At 39.4% G+C, this 16,186-nt stretch overlaps 1 long non-coding RNA gene across 1 annotated transcript in view; it reads left to right on the forward strand.

The window, feature by feature from the left end:
- Positions 1-324: 324 nt before the first annotated feature.
- The window catches only part of LOC131480803 (uncharacterized), a 118,143-nt gene continuing 102,281 nt past the window's right edge, over positions 325-16,186 (forward strand). Inside the window, exon 1 of the long non-coding RNA XR_009245834.1 lies at positions 325-477. This is a non-coding gene — a long non-coding RNA (uncharacterized LOC131480803). The remainder of the gene's footprint in view (positions 478-16,186) is intronic.

The raw sequence follows: 16,186 nt of genomic DNA on the forward strand, positions 1-16,186 counted from the left end.
TGTGGAAAGATAACCTACATCACAGTGAAAGCCCTTGTGCGTGGACCATGAGCATGTGTTGTTTTAGGCCAGATATACTGATACTTCTACTGAGGAGCTTTCATTTAAAAAAAAATTAGAAAATGATTTTCAGTAATGATTTAAAACAAATTTACAATTGCTCATTATATGAATTATAGTATGCTTTCCCTAATCATTGCTGAAATTTAGGCTGAATTATGTCAGTTATTCTGCTGCTCTGCAAAAGTCCCTCTTTTTTTTTTTTTTTTTTGAGCCTACACTGAACCTGTAATACTTATGGAAAGAGTAACCATAGCAACCTATATTGATGTCACAAGCCCAGGCTTCTGACTTTATTGCATAATGCAGTAGCAACTGGATTTGCAGAAGAAACACCCTGCTAAAGAACAAGTGTCTTGGTTCACAGCAAAGAGGACAAAGGAAAACAGCAAGTCATAGGGGGTTGAATCCTGGATTGTGAGTCAGATTGTCTGAGTTCTTATTTTAACCCTACCTCTCACTTGTTGCCTTGTTTTGAATAATTGTGTTTACATGTGTGCACAGAGGTTTGAAGCAAGAAATTTCCTGTCTTTGAGATGGTCAGAGCAGAGAAAGACTCAGGAATTTCTAATGTTTTACAGTTGGTATATGGCTCAGTAAAACTAAACCATCCTTAGTATAACTTGGAAAGAAAAAGATTACTAATGTCTTGTTAAGTATGTGGATGGCTCACCAGAGGTTAAAAGACCACTTTGAAATAAAAAGCATCCAGTTGGTTTCTATTATTGAAATAGCAGTGGATAAAATAAACTATTGATTCCTGTTACTAATTTTTGTGGAAATATTAAGGGTTCTTACATAAATATGTTACTCTATCTGCTTAGCTTTAGTTAAAGCTGATTCTATGTATTTAGATGGAAAAGTAAAAGATTATTAACTTGTATCTGTTATTGGGTCTGATACTTCTGATGTTTAAACTGTGTACATGAAATAGCAAATGTCTCTTGATTTTACCATGCAAGTGATGATCCTCAGTGGAAAACAAATGGCCTTGATCATTTCAGTTGAAATTCTTAAAAATCATGATGATATCCTTTTTTTAGAAAGATCTAACATTTCTATTGGAGTCTGTAGCCTGTTAAATATTTCCATTGGTCTAGCCTTTTATTATGCACTAAGTGTCAACACTGAAGTATGGATATTTTGGCATCTGAAAAGATGCTTAAAATAATCAACTGTCTTCTCAGTGATATGGGTAAAAACATGCTATAGATGTGTTTCACCTGAAGTACCAAGTTTGAGCATTATCAAGATAATTATGAACATTTCTACCCCTTTTTTCTATGTGCTTTAGGTATTCCAAGTTGTCATTGAATTTTAACATTCTATAAACAAACTAGCTTAATTCCACTGTTGAATAATAATAATGAGAACTTGAAAATTTTTTAGTTACTGTGGAAAAATTTAAAATGAAGGAGATGTTGAGGGAATGTTTTTGAATAAGTACTCAAATGCAGTTGAGCTGTCTGTCCATCATAACACAACACAATCAAATATATTAGTCTTAAAATCTTGCAAAATGTTTCAAAAACATAATTTAGTAGACAATATTTTATGGAAGATTTATGTGTACATGATGATAAAATGAACTCTGATTTTATATCATGCCTATGCAGTTTCTAATATGATATTTTTTTAAACTGCCAAAAAAAACCCTGCTTTGTGTATTTGTATGACTTTAATAAGTCAATTAACTTTATTGACTTATACTATCATGAGGAGACCCTAAATAGCTATGGTAAAAGTTTGAGAAAGAGATTTGTATCCACATTAAAAAAAAATAAAAAATGAGTTACTGTTTTCAAACTTTTTCTTGTCCAACGTTCCGTTATTTCCAAACACAATCCTTCTAAACAGAAGAGCAAAGGAAAAAAAAAAAAAAAAACCCTACCAAATCATGAATGCTGAGAAAGCGCACCTGTAGAGATCTTTGTAGAAGTGACCTGTTTGATTGAATAACTTTCTTAAGGTTAGCTGATGAAAGACTCCGCATCTCTGTCTGCACGTGTTCTAGCACTAAGACTGTCTTGATCTTTCCTGTGGTTCCCAATCACAATCCTTCCTCTGCCTAATTGGAGCTGTTCTGTGCTTGCAAGATCTGTTCCTATGACAGAATTTGCCGATGATACGGTAAACTTGGTGACTAGGTCATTCTTCAATTACATTTCTTCAACATTTTGGAATTTCTCTCTCCCCACCTCTTTCTCCATCTTTTCCCTGCCGCATCCCAAGTTTGTTAGTATACAAAAACACTACAAAGAATTATTTGTGAAAGTTTTTTTGGTTCATGTTACTGGAGAACATACAATCAGAAAACAAAATCAATAACTAGTAATCTTATAAAAATATATACAAAATAGATTAGAAACTTCTTGAAAAGGAATGAGCAGGAGCAATGAGACCACAGATGCAGCCCTGGAGTATTTCATAGTGAAGGTGTTAGTCCTGTCGTCTCTGCTTCTTTTCTTCTTCCATTTACACTTTGACTCTTCTATATCGCTCACAGAAGTGTTTCATACTTATGGTTGAATCATTATGTAGAATAATTAGGCAAAAATTAAAAGGAGCATTTCATCATCAAGATATATATGTATCACCTTTTGTATATCTTTTCCATTGATAGTATCCTAAAAAAGATACTGATTTTCTTACCACACATTATAGCTGGATGTTATAACAATTGATAGTCATAACACACTAGTAGAGAAAAAGTAGTACTTCCTGGTTGTTAATTGCTTGGGATTTTGTGTTCTGAACACCTTTTCTCATATTCAAATTCAAATTTCTTCTTTTGATGACTATATGATTTGATTACTTAGTGGTTGGGTAGGTATGTCTGTTTCTTACCAGTTTACAAAAAGTTAAGCCAGGAGCTTCTTCTGGGTTTCTCCCAGACACATTAGCAGGAAGCTGGATTGGAATTTGAACAGCAGACTTGAAGCTGTGCCCAGGTGGAATGCCAGCATTGTGGGTGGTAGCTTTACCTGCCACCTACAATGCTGGCTCCTATTTATTGTTTAATGAATTTGGATTCCTACCTATAATTTATAAATTTGAAAATTCATCCTCATTGCCTTTCTAGGTCGATTAACAGCAGGCTGGATTGATAGCATAAGTGCCACAAATTGAATTGGTACTCTGATGCTGGATGTAGTGTCTCCAGGGCTGGTTTAACTTCTGTGCTACAGTACCAGCCTGGGTTTCTCTTCTTAAGCTAATAACGGAGTAAATTATTGACACAAACTCAGCATAGCCCTGAAGCCATCATTTTGTTCGCTACTGTGTAGAGCTTAATGTTTTATTTAGGATTTTTGCAACTATGATCTTCAGGGATATTTTCCTTTCTTGTGCTGTCACTATTTTTGATATCAGCATCATATTTAATGTAAAGAATGAGTTCAGAATATTCCTTTCATTTTTCTGTGAGAGAAAATTTTATGTGCTATTTGCTGCTAGGTTTATAGTAGAATTGCTTATAAAACTGTGTGGGCTATTACTATTAAATTGTTTGTTTTAGAGAGTTATGGATCCTTGAACTGTTATATAAAATCTTTGAGTTACACAATTATGGTATTAAACTGTGTACTTCCTTTTTGTGTGTTTTTGCTTGTTTTATAGAGGATTGGAAAATTATTTTAATTGCTGATTAAAGTTGCAAGTCAACTTTTCTATTCTTAGGTTTTTTGGTAAATTATAATCTTTTCTAAAAATTTATTTTGTTTTCAAAATTTATTAGTGTTTTAAGCATCTGACATATTTTTCAAAGTTTTATTTATTAATTTAAAACATTTCAGTAGAAATGAGACAAAGATTTTATCAGTCTTTCCGAAGAACCATTCTTGGATTTGTTCACTATCGTTTTGCTGCATAATGAAGAATCTTAAAAATTTGGTGGCTTAAAATAACCACTAGTCATTGTATCTCGTGATTTTGTGGATCAGGATTTAGATAGTGTCAGCCTGAGTGGTTTTTATTGTTGTTGTTTTTCCATGTGGTACTGACTGCGCTTACCATGTGGTATTCAGCCAGTGGCTGACCTGGTGTGGAGAGTTAAGACAACTTGACTAGCCTGCCTGATATCCTGGTTAAGGACAGCTTAAGGATAAGCTGTGCTGGTTTGCTCCCCCTGTGTATATAACACAGAGCCTTTTCATAACGTTCTTGTCAATGCAGTAGTCAGACATTTTACCTTGCAACCCAGGGCTCAACAACATTTCAAGAGACAGAAAACAGAAATTGGAAATCCTCTTACAGGTTAGACACAGAAGCTGTGAAGCATGACTTCTACTGTACTCATGCTCAGAGCAGCCACAGAATCAAGATTCAAGGCCAGTAGTAGTAGTGGGGGCCATACTATTGCATTGATGCTGTTGTTTTTTATATTTTACGTTTTTTTTGTTTGTTTGTTTCAGTAATCTATCCTTCTATTCTTCCCCATTTCTTTTTTTTAGTTTATGTTGTCATGAGGTCATGCCCCGAATTTTTAAAAAACTTTTTAAATTTTTATTTGAAAGTCAGATTTTACAGAAAGAGGAGAGATAAAAAGAGAAGGTTTTCGGTCACTGATTCATTCTCCAAATGCTGTAGTGGCCAGAGATGAGCTGATTTGATGCTTGGAATCAGGAGCTTGCTTTTGGTCTCCCACATAGGCACAAGGGTCCAAGGACTGGGGCCCCACTGCTTTCCTATGCCATTAAGCAAGTACTGGATCAGAAGTGGAGCAGCTAGACCTAGAATTAGCACCTATATGGGATGCTGGCACCACAAGGCAGGGAATTAGCCAACTGCACTACCACACTGGTTCTCCAGCTTTTTAAGTAGGATACTTAACTAATTTCACCATTTTGTCTTCAGATATAAATCATGAAGAATACAATGTAACCAAACTGTAACTTTTACTGACTTGTGAAATTTTAGTTATATTGGAAATTTGTCTCTAATTTTAACATTTCATTACAGTTTGTTCTGTGACTTATGTGTTATTTGGAAGCATGGTTTTATAATCCCTTTCATGTAGATTATTAACAATGTATCTCTTTTGGAAAGCACCATAGTTTTTAAGGACCTAAAATTTTTAAGTGGAGATATTCCTCCTCTTCCTTTCCACTTACCTCCTTATTTCAGGAACATTTCAGTGTCACTATGGTCTAAGCATTGAACTACCACTTTAGTTTATTCAACTAAAAATTCATAATATTCTCAAGAATTATTATTATCTCCATATTGCAGATGAGGAATCTTGGGCTGTTTTGTCTAGGTGATTTATTCAACCAAAGAGTGAAACAGCAAGAGTGGAAACTGAGGCAATCCTAACCATAAAGCTTGTCCTCTTTCCAGAGTGTCACACCGTGTTCTTTAGCTTTAAGACCATCCGGTTTTATCCTCTTTGCTTGGGTTGACATGGGGTGCTCTTTGAAGAACTCAGGAAAGTAATTTCTTCTCTGTGAGAGTCTTTCCTGAGGTCTATGAAGTATAATATGGCTGTCATCTTTCAGAGAGCAGTACCAAAGGTAGAACCAGGAGGTGGGACAACACAGGTGCCTAGAGGTTGTGTCCTGTTGCTGTGGCCCAGCTTTATGTTCCTGGAAGCCTTTTTGGGATTCATCATTTTATTGTTGTTTCATTTTATGATCCTGGCAGAGTTTAGGTAAACTGAAATGTAAAAATAAATGGTTTACTTTCTTTTTCTGATGGAAAGTTGGATTTAGCTCCCTCACATGTTGCTTCTAGCTTGTTTGTGAACATAATTGTTTACTTAATGAGGATGTATCCTTCCCTTCAGAATGCTGCCTTTAAAGTGAATTTCCATAGATTTACATAAATTCCCTTAGGGATCACTTAAATGTGAGCAAAGAAGGAATTGCCCAGCTGTGAACTGATTTAATGGAATTATGAAGCTTTGGGGTGTGCATTTTGACAAAAATATCTGGGAGAAATAGTGGCTCAACTTTTTGGAAAAAATAATCTCTTAAATGAATTTGTGCTCACTTCCATCCATGATTTTTAGAAGCCACTGCCAGCATAAGGTTTTTAAAAACTCATCATTGGACTTGTTTAATATGAAGAGAATTAGCAAATATCTTTAATCTCATTTATCAAAAGTCGAAGCTTTGCCAGGAAGATTTAACTTTAAATTTAGTAGATGCCCAGATCAAAGGTGACCTCAATTTCCATCACAAAATGATCCCTGCAAGTGATGGATAAAGACCAAATGTGATCCTGGCTTCTCAAGCTTGGTAATTCTTTTTTTCTTTCTTTTTTTTTTTTTTTAAAGATTTATTGATTTTATTACAAAGTCAGATATACAGAGAGGAGGAGAGACAGAGAGGAAGATCTTCCATCCGAAGATTCACTCCCCAAGTGAGCCGCAACGGGCCAGTACACGCCGATCCAAAGCCGGGAACCTGGAACCTCCTCCAGGTCTCCCACGTGGGTGCAGGGTCCCAAGGCATTGGGCCGTCCTCGACTGCTTTCCCAGGCCACAAGCAGGGAGCTGGATGGGAAGTGGAGCTGCCGGGATTAGAACCGGCGCCCATATGGGATCCCGGGGCTTTCAAGGCGAGGACTTTAGCCGCTAGGCCACGCCGCCGGGCCCCAAGCTTGGTAATTCTATCATCTGTTTAACTTAGAGACTTTCTGTTCATGGTGGTATCCTAAAAATTTGTGGTTTTGTATTCTACTGCTAGTTCTCTAGAGCTGGTTAAAATAAAACAGCGAGGGGACAATCTTATAAGATCTTATGACTCCTTTGGCCTTGGAACAAAGCAATGTGAAATATGTTCTTTTCAGAATAATACCTCAAGCTTAGCTGGCTGTCTATAAGTGTATCCCTTTCATTAAAGGAGAGTCATTTGGGATATGGATGTATAAATACTAATGTACGCTTTGTGTTGGGAAATCAACCACTGGTGGTGTTTCAGTAAGTTAATTATTGTGTCTGAATACATAAATGAGTCAATAAGTATTTAATAGCATATGAAAAATGCTTTGTGGGAGATTCAGAAAAGGAAGAGAGATTTTTTTTCCATGCTACCAAGGAGTTTTACCATAGAAAATGCCAACAATGATAATAATAGCTGACATTTTCCGTATGTTTGTTATGTCAGAATTTTCTTCCATTTCACATAAACTTCACAATGACCTTATACTTAAGGTAGTCTGATTATCCCATTTTACAGATTTGAAATAGGAGCACAAAATACTAAATTACTTGCTTTACATTTTAAGGGGTAGCTGGGGCACTGGTCTTGACATTTGATTCCAGACCATGGGCTTCATTTCTTTGAAAATTATTTATTCATTTATTTGAGAGGAAGTGAGAGAGAATCAAATAGAGGGATTAGTTCATTTCCCAAATAACCACAAAAGCTGATACTGAAATCAGGAGCCCAGAACTCCATTCAGATTTCCCCGTGGGAGTGGTAGGAGTCAATGACCTGAGTCATTACCTTTGCCTGTCAGACTCATGTTGTTTAACAAAGTTTGTTCTTAAGTTTTTGTTGTTATATAATATACCTATAATTACTTTAACCATTCTTTTCGTGTGTAGTTTAATGCAGTAATGCTTTCACACTGTTGTTCCATCATCACTACCACCTATTCCAAGAGTATTTTTCATTTTCCAAATTGAAATTCTGAGATCTTTCAGCCATGACTATCCATTTCCCTATTCTATCTCTTTGAATTTGACTGTATAACTCCCCTCATGTTAGCATATTCATTAATTATATCTCCCAACATTGGATTTGTTACTCACCATACTATTTCAAAGATTTATCCATGTTGTAAAGTTTATCACAGCATCATTTCTGGGGTAAATATTTGACCAGGTGGTTAAGATACTAGTTGGAATGCCTGTGATACATGTCCCATTGTCTTGGTGCTGGTTCTGCCTATACTGTTGGTTCTAACAGCCAGACAATACATATCCAGAGAGGCAGAAAGTTATGCTTCAGCTTGTTGTCTCCCTACAACCCAAATGGGAGAAATAGATTCAATTTCTCTCTCTTGATTTCAATCTGCGGCCACCCTGGATATGGCAGGCATTTGGATGGTGAACGAATAGATGGGAGCCCTCTCGTATCTGCCTGTAAAAGAAACAGATGATGATGAATGACTAAACCACTGTTTAAGTCCACTTGTCTATGGCCATTTGGATTGTTTTCAGCTTTGTGCTGAAATTTTGTTAATATTGCTATTATGAAGATAGTATCTTTTCAAACTCTACTTTCTCTTATTTTAAAATTAATTTTAAAGTTAATTCAAAGGAGAGGGGATTACAGAGCTCTGGGACTCATGAGTAAGGATGGAGTGAGTGAGTAGATGGCTGGGTGAGTGAGAGAATTGTTTCTGGCTTCCCTCCTGTGCCCACAGTGAGGGTGGTGGAGAGGCTCAGGGAGCATGCTCCTTGCTGTCAGACTACACATGTGTCAGGGAGTGGAAGTAGTGTCATGATGGCACTTCTAGTACTTTGGGTAGGGGCAAGAATGTCCTGGGGTGGCATGTGAGCAGTATGTGAGTGAGATATACATGGAGTGGGGGAGGCATTACTTCCAACTCCTGACCCTATCTATGCTAGCTATCTAGTTGTTTTAATTCTATTCTCATCTAATGGCTCCTTCTTGCTTGCTGAAGGCTTTCCATTCAATGGCTATGGCTATGGCCCCCACATTATCTTTTTTTGTTATTATTATTATTTTATTATTATTCATTAATTACATTGTATTAGTTTCATAGGTACTGGGATTTCCCCCACCCCTCCTCACACCCTCCCCCCATGGTGGATTGCTCCACTCTGTTACATGACCACAGGTTAAGTTCAGTTGAGATTCCCTCACTGCAAGCATATACCAAACATAGAGTCCAGCATCTTACTGTCCAGCCTAGTTCAACGGCTTCTTAGGGAGACCCTTCCAATATACCATCTGCAAAAATTTACATTGTTATGGAATTAATTGACATAGCAATGAGTAACCAATATGTTAAAAATAAATGTTTGTTCTTAACCACATTCTGCTTATATGTTATGCATAAACTAAAATTGAAATGTCAATGAGGTGGTCCCACATTATCTTGATTGCTCCGAGAAGTTGTTGGTTTTGTTGGACAAGAGGTGACAAATTACATTCATCTTCACAAAGGCTCTTCATTGTTCTCTAAGTATGTGTAAGTTGTACGACTGCTGTCCATGAGTACCTCAGAGAGCAAATTTTACTTTCAACTGAATTGGGCATGTATATAGAAGTAGAATTGCTAAATTTTTTTTTTTGCTTAGTTTTTGAGAGTAGCTGGACCATTTTACATTCTCACTAGCAATGCACAAGGATTCCAACTGATGTCTCCACGGTCTTGGTTTTTTGTGTATGTGCATTTCCCTAAGTTAGTGGTATTAAGTTATCTTATTCCTTATTTTGTCCTCTTACTGTGGTGATAGTGTCCTTTATATATAAAAGTTTTTAATTTTCATGCAGTCCAATTTATTTATATTTATATATATATATAAATGTACTTTTTTTGCTTTCCTTTTCTGTGCTCAAACTCCATCCTGTTAGGTCTGAGTTGTTAGGGAAGACTTGAATGAAGCAGTCAGTCATAGATGTTATCTACATGTGTTCACTGGGTGATTCTTGATGAGGATTGGATGAGGAACGAGCTGAGGGAAAGCTTCCCAGCTGTTATTTGCTGAGATATTACCAAAGTGTTCTCTGAAGAAAAACCTGATTTAAAGAGACAGAGTAAAAACTCTGCAGTCTCATTCACTGCCTGATTCATCTGCCACTGCAGATGAAGGAACGATACAGAACGTTACAGGACACGGTCCTTTCTTTTGCCTTTTACTCTGTGCTCAAGGCAGCACTAAGCTGTCCTAGGTATTCCTGGGACTGGGAGCTGAGTCAGTATTTTGCTTCTTCATCTCCAGGAGGTGCTGGCAGTGCGACTCCCATTTCAGAGTTCTTCGCTTCTCACTGCATACTGTTTCTGTTTTCTGTGTCATAATTTAACCTCTCTTGTTCTTTCTCTTTTAGCTTTTGAATTTGGAATGCATGTAAGATCAAAAGTTTTTCCATCTACTGTTTTTGATTCATTAATTCATATTTCAGACTCAGAGGGTGGGTACAGATACTGTGACAGTAGCAGTTTGTAAAGCAAGTAACATGGAATTTCATCGTTCACATCTAAGTATGCAAATAAACACCATATTCCCTCTTCGTAGGCACCAACTCCCTCTAGGATTTTAACCTTGTCCAGGTTTAAAATAATCGTAAAAGTGGTTTGCAAATGTAATGCTGATGGCTTTGGCGGTGTCAGGAACTCTACAGCAGGAAGAGCTCCTTGGTAAGCCTCTCCGGAAGCCCTGGCTGCTGCAGCATTAGATGTAACAGTTTCCTCTCCTTGCAATAGCTTGGGTAATAGAGAGGAAGTTTGTAATGCTTCTTGATTGTGGGTTGAAAGGTGAGGGAGTAAGAAAGCCTAAGCAGGGGTTTCTGAACACACCCAACCACATTCCATATGAGACCTCACTCCCGAGGAAGAGACTGCAGCCTAGCTGTCTACCTCCCTGTGCCCAAGGTCATCTCTGGACTCCAGATGACTTCATTTCACTTCTCAGGGCTGTGGCAGCTGGATTCCAGTTCTCTCAGGGAATGGACAGATAGGGTCTCTGTTCCACATCAAAGCCAAGAAGAAGATTCGTTTTGTAAGATAATTTCCATAATTCTATTATTCATTGTGTTTGTTTTCTGTGCTAGGTGCATATATGTTTCATTAAATTCAGAAAACAGTGCTAGTTAGATTTTGTTATTCCTTTTTGGTGGGAACAATATTGGGGCTTGGAGGGAGCAGGTTTGCCCATGGTAACTCCATTTGTGACCTGCAAAGTTTGTGCTCATTTCAGGCCTCCCTGGTCCCACAATTCATCCTCCTCCCCGTCTTTAATTCTGCCTTTTCCTAGTCTTCTGTTTTCAGCTTTATCTCTTTTTCCTTTTAGGTTTCCATTATAGCTTGAAAAAACAAGGGAAAACCAGGATGTTTTACATGAAGAATGTTAACTGAAATTAGCAATTACCACCTTGTAGAGGAGAGAGCTGCTGTTCCTTTAGCAGTTTAAAATGACAATATAAGGATGTATAGTCCAAATAGTAGTTTATCAGCCAGTTCCCATGACAGATGAATCTTGTATACATTCCCTTTGGTCTAATTGTTATCTCCTCCACTGGCGCAGTCGGCTAAGGAGTTGTACAGGGCTGTTTCACACTGCTTGCAGAAACCGTTGGGTGAGAGGGTTGCAGCATGGGTGGCGTAACATCGTTCAGCCGCCATGAGGACAGTTTGCAGGAGAGCATGTCTCTTGTTGAGGCCGAGGCCAGTGGCAGAACCTTGTCTTCTATTCTTGTGATAGAAACTACTTTCTGATATATTTTTTTTTTCTTTCTTCAGCTTAGCTGCTAGCTATTCTTACTTTTCTGGAGTAAGAGTTGTTGCGGGGTGTGAGCGAGATCACACCAAACATGTGTGAGGTTTATTAAGGAGTCTTTATTAATCAAGCTTGGTGACAATAGAGCACAATAGCAAATCACAAGTCCATACAGCAATCCAACCAATCATAATCCCAAAAGGAACAAATGGTCATTATCCTTAAGTCCATCCATTAAACTGAAGACTTATGTCCCTGCTTCCCCAACAATATAAGTTATCCTAAGAGACATGCAATGAATAACCTGGACACACTCACAAAGCTGCAGACATTCACCTTTCCCTGGCTTCTCTGCCCACATTTCATTACTGCTAGGCCTCACCTCTCCTGGAACTCCTGATAGTACACAGTTCAGAAACAACATTATTATATCCATTGTCCCATCAAAGCAGTACACAGGGACCATGCTCGGGATTACTTGTCCTGGGTCAGCCAAGAGTTGAGGTGCAAGAGTAACTGAAGCACCTGGTCAGAGAGAGAGAGAGAGCTCCTGCTGCACGGGCCTTTTAAAGGGGCTTGTGAGGGGAGAGGTTACACAACAATGCAATACTGTCCCCTCTTGGTTGGTAGGTGAGTCACAGGTGGACAGGCGTGAATACCTAAGTGTTGTGGGCTAAGGAGTTGATTAGTGCTCTTTGGGATGGGCAGGAACAGGAACTGGGCTTGTTGCTAAAAACACCTAGACTAATTGGACTTCCAGTATCCTGGCTAAATTAGGACATGGGGCGCTGGTTGAGGATGGAATTATCATTCCATTGCTGTTAGGACCCACCTTCAGGACAGAGGATAGGGGATACAGCCAAATTTCATTTGCCCACTGTCAATGGGTGGTGGCTATTACTGGCTGCACCCCATAACAGAATGTTAGTTTCATGGCAAGATGATTCTTATGCAAATCCAGTAATCAAGCCTAAAATAAATTTAAAAAACATTTATGATTTTACATAGAATCAGTTTATTGTGCCTAATTTGTTTTTTTTTTTCCAATAAATGATGTTGATAGCCAGTGAGCTTCATTAGTTTAGGTAATGTTTCTAGTAAGTATCCTTTAACATACACTTAGAAACATTTTTATTTTCTTAAACCTGACACAAAAATCACAGGTGTAATCATGTGCATAGGATGTCTATAGGAAGAGCAGGCACGTGGCTGGCTACTGAAAACTAGAGTAGAGGTGTTCTTCTTTGGTATCATTCTTGGAAATAATCACAGTCAAGTAGAAAGCATTTCAGTTAATAGCTGTTGTCCAAGTCTGTTCCTGGATTTTAGTTACAGGATTTTATGCCTGTTCAAAGTATAATTTATTTGAAAAGTGGAGTTACAAATAAAAGGAAAGATGGAAAAAAGGAGAAAGATCTTTGATCTTCTGCTTCACTCCCTAAATGGCCAGAGTAGCCAGTGCTTTGTCAGAGTGAAGCTATGAGTCCACAGCTTCATCCAGGTCTCTCCATGGGTCTAGGGGCTCAAGTACTTGGAAGAAGTTGCTTTCCATAGTCCTCCTGAAGATCCCAAGATGAATCGACGAAGGCCCTGTAGAAAGGAGATGACCAGGAGTCAACCAAGTGATCCATTTATTGAGTCTATTAGTGAAGCTTATATATAGGGTGATAAGCAGGAAGCCCAAAGTGTTAGTACCAGTAACTTAATTGGTCCCACCACTTCCACAGCCACCAGATAACTTAAAGGTCAGTTTCACATACAGTTCTTCCTGATGAGATCAATCTGCAAGCCTGGCCAAAGCACATCTGATTGGTTCCCCACTGTAAGGCAGGGGCCTCCCAAGTAGAAGAAAACAGGATGTATTCTTCTAGTCTTGGGCTGCTCAGGTCAAAGTGGGGACTGTTTGTCAAGCCCCCGGTTGCTCCAGCCAGCAGAGCCAATAACGTGGACAGGGAGAGGGTCTGGAGATGAAGCACAGGAGACCAGTGATGGTGGAAGTCTCTGTGAAGTCTCGCTCTATTGCTCCTTCACCTCTCCTTATACATTCATTTAGCAGGCTATTGGATACAGATGAGTCCAATCAGTCTAGGTGTTTTTAGCCACAAGCCCAGTTCCTATTCCTGCCCAGTTCCTGTTCCTGCTCAGCCTAATAAGCATTAATCAACTCGTTAGCCCACAACACCCAGTAAGTTTCCCAGGGGCTCAGTGTGCTGTGCCCTCATGACCTCTGGCATAGGCCAAGAAGGCCCGGATCCATACTTGGGCTATCCTTTGTTGCTTTCCCAGGTACCTTAGCAGGGAGCTGAATCAGAAATGAAGAAACTGGGTCTGAAACTAGTGTCCATATGGAGTTCAGGTGTCACAGGAAGTGGTTGAACTTGGCATATATGCGATCATGCTGGTCTCTTCTGATATATACATTTCTTAGAGGGTCAGTAGGTACACAAAGTTGTGATTATAGCATGTGCTAGAGCTATAAACTAGCAAATTGGGTGGGAAAGGAACATTGTCTTTACTATTATCCTAACAATAACAGCAAATATATAGCATACTCAATGGGATATCTGTTCTGAGCAATTTGCATGGAGTAATTCACCTAACCCTGCTGGCAACTCTAGGAAGTAGAAGCTACTGATTAAACCTGATTTTATGGATGAGCATCCTGAAGTACAAAGGAGTTCAATAACTTGTTCAAAACAGCGCAGTCACCACAGTTGGGAGAGCCAGAAATGTATGCAAGCAGCCTGGCTCTGGGGTTCATGCTCTTAACCACCTCCCTCTATGGCAGCATCTATAGATGTCATATTATAATGATGTCATAAAGCAGCCACTGGGCTGGAGACTAATACGATAAAGCATTGTGCTAGTCAAACAATCTAGACTTCACAGAATTCTCACAACTGCCTGATCTAGATCTTTTCTGAAATGGATCAGTACCCCAGCCCCACTCCTGCATTCTTGCTCATGGATCCATTTGTGGCACTTTCGTTTATCAGTCTTGCACTCAGTAACGCTCTTTCTGTGTGTTAAAGTCACAGAGAGGCAAGGACTTTCCCTTGTTGGGTCCATGACTTGGACTGTAAGATGTATTTTCTCACACACACACACACACAAAAAAAAAACAGAAATCACACCCCACACTCTACTTAGTTGTTTTTTTGCAATTTTGAGGGGGAGTAAAAGAACTAATTTCCACACTCCTCTGATCTTGTTATTTTCATTGTCACACTTCTCTGCATTTTTTGTTTCAATTAGAGCTGAAAACAAAGTACCCACATTGTAGGAATCTCTTTTCTCCAAGAGCTTTTTCTCCATCAAGCAGAAGATCCGAATGCTGCCAGCCTTCTTCCATTCAGTCTATGGAGTGTTTGCCCACAAACTGGGCAAACACAAACTTAGCTGAAATTGGAAGTACATATTTTTAAAAAAATGTAAAGATTTACCAATTGATGCCCTTTTGAATTTAGTTGTTCAAGCTGGGGAATGTTGGATTGGGCAGCACTGGCCTATAAATAAGCGTGTGTCATGGATGAATAGTTAAAGATTCCATCAGAATATAGTTGGCCTGTCACAGGCTGTGTGAGCTGAGCGTGAGAAGGCCCTAATCAGGAAGATTCCCACATTTTAAAAAGCCTATCCTAGGAATCAAGATGGCGGAATAGGGTAAGGACACGTTTAAACGGACAGAAAAACATTTAATCAGGATGAGGCAGAGAGGACATATTCAAGGAAATAGAGGACAGAACAACAGTAAAGGGGTACCTGGAGACTGACAGACACGGGAAAGCGGCAGACACAATGGTGTGGTGTTACAGTGACTGATATTCCAACGGCATTCACCTAACAGCAATCTGAACTCCACCAGCAGCCAGAACTCCTCCAGCAACCAGGTGGGAAGGGACTTTCACTGGCAGCTTGGGAGGTAAAGCCAGTCCGTCCAGCTGGTCCGTTTGATTGGACCAGGAGCAGAGACAAAGCAGCAGATCCCAGACGGGCAATGCAAGAACAGGGTGGATTTCACAGCCCAGTCAGTCCCCTAGAGCCGACTGGGCACCATTTTGTGTAAGGAGGCAAAGGTAAGGGAAAGGACGGAGCATACGCTGAGCTGGGAGTGAACTCATTTCTGACTCAGTGAACTGCTGTGACGTGGCATTCTACAGATTCCACCCAAGACAGGTCTGGGTAGCCCTCAGACCTGATGAGCAGATCAAGAATTCCAGTAGTGGTACGTCAGGCGCCATTTTGTACACTTTGGCAATAGCTTTAGGACTGCAGGGGACAACAGTGAACTGCACATGTGCTGATCTCATGAGAACTCACTGATTTCAGCGAATTGCACTGGTCCAACAGGAAAATAATACCGACTGAGGCATGAGGCATCGTTCCGGCCAAAATAGGTCCGTCTTGCACCCAGACCTAACATCCAACAGGTTCCGACAAGCTCAGTGCCACCAACAACCTAACTATATAGGACACCTGGTGTCTCTCTAATCCTGGGACCTGCTCCAACCGGAAGTGGGAGAAAGGTTGCAGAGACAACAGTGCAGCCTCAGCACGGTATTATAGGAGGTGGAGAGTGGTGAGCCAGGAGCTGAGGCTGTGAAGACCACGATGGAAATCTGACATAAGAACCCAGACCTGGAACTTGCTGGAGGGAGTGGCACAATTGGCTGCAAGGAAAAAGTTGTGTACCAACTGCAATAAGTAAAATTG

Source organism: Ochotona princeps, chromosome 1 (genome assembly GCF_030435755.1).
Source record: "Ochotona princeps isolate mOchPri1 chromosome 1, mOchPri1.hap1, whole genome shotgun sequence".
In the NCBI taxonomy this organism is placed as follows: domain Eukaryota; kingdom Metazoa; phylum Chordata; class Mammalia; order Lagomorpha; family Ochotonidae; genus Ochotona; species Ochotona princeps.